Genomic DNA, 1,339 nt, shown 5'->3' on the forward strand with positions numbered 1-1,339 from the left:
TGATATGCAGAACATCTGGATGTATAGTTTATTCCATTGTTCAAGATGAGAAATTGAGCAGCGTTCCTAAAACAACTTCCAGATTCACCGTGACAAAAGACCAGGATGAAAAGCTAATGGAAAACAAACGCATAGCTGCAGGTAGTAGGGAGGCAACCACCCTTGAAGTAACCGTGGCAACGAACAAAATAATGGTGGGATTCTGATTTTACTGATACTGGAGAATAAAACTAGACGTATCATTTAATGATTTTATTTTCATGTCATCCAGTTATGAGAAAGTAATGTGTATTAAACTGTGTCCCAGTATAATAATGAAAATAACACACACACACGCACACACGCGCGCACGCATGCACACACACACACACGCACACATTTTATATCAATCTGTCAGTCAAGCCACTGATTCTGCTCCCTGTAGCACTTCCAAGCTGAACATGGAAACAACCACAAAATCGAAGGCATTTTTCAGACTGGGGCACCACCTGACTGCAAATACATACACACACAGAAACCACAGAAGAAGAGGAAATGGCATAGGAGCCGGTGGTGACTGATCGCACCGCGAGCAAACGTGATAAAGCTGCAAACGTGTACAAACAACGCCTGGGGTCCATCGTTTAAATCCATCACGAAGAGCTTTGGGGCCAAACCACAAAGGCCACACCTTTGTCACAATGATTTGTTCGTCTCGAGTTTCTCTCATCAGGTGAATTCACAAAAAAAAAAAAAAGAAGACGAGGGATTTTTCATTTTTTCATTAAGGAGTTTACATGTCGATATTTTTTCTTGCTCACGAGAGCAGACTGCGTTCATATTCCTTACTTCCTAATATTTATAGTGCACTGAAGCACTGTTGGACTGAAACAAGAGGGAAAGAATCAGGAAAATCTTAATATCACAAGCGCGCACACACACACACACACACACTCACACACACTCACACACACTCACACACACACAGGGGTCTGCATGACGGGTTCTGCTGGCGAGGTTTTAATTTCCTCCTTGAAATCGATTTTAAACTTCTGCATTGCACACGCACACACACACACACACACACACACACACACACACACACACACACACACACACTCTTATGCATTTCATGTATTTCTGGCGGAGGTGGAGGAACACATAAGGAACCGATTATAGGGATCCATTTTAATTTTCACACTTGTTATTCTCTTCCATCTGTCCATCCCTCTATAAATCTCCCTACCCTTCCTTCCACGGTTTTCTCCCCCAAATCATCTGTCCATTCATCCATTCATTTATTCACCATCAATCTATTAAGCCATGTATCATTTGGTTCGACCAACCATCCTAATAATTT

General features: G+C 42.0%; 1 protein-coding gene across 1 annotated transcript in view; it reads right to left on the reverse strand.

The window, feature by feature from the left end:
- klhl5 (kelch-like family member 5) overlaps positions 1–1,339 on the reverse strand; it is a 19,907-nt gene continuing 18,568 nt past the window's right edge. Inside the window, 1 exon segment of the mRNA XM_046843178.1 lies at positions 1–1,339. This exon segment is cut by the window's right edge and continues 528 nt beyond it. The gene's annotated coding sequence lies outside the window, so the exon portion shown is untranslated.

This window comes from Silurus meridionalis, chromosome 28 (assembly GCF_014805685.1).
Source record: "Silurus meridionalis isolate SWU-2019-XX chromosome 28, ASM1480568v1, whole genome shotgun sequence".
Classification (NCBI taxonomy): domain Eukaryota; kingdom Metazoa; phylum Chordata; class Actinopteri; order Siluriformes; family Siluridae; genus Silurus; species Silurus meridionalis.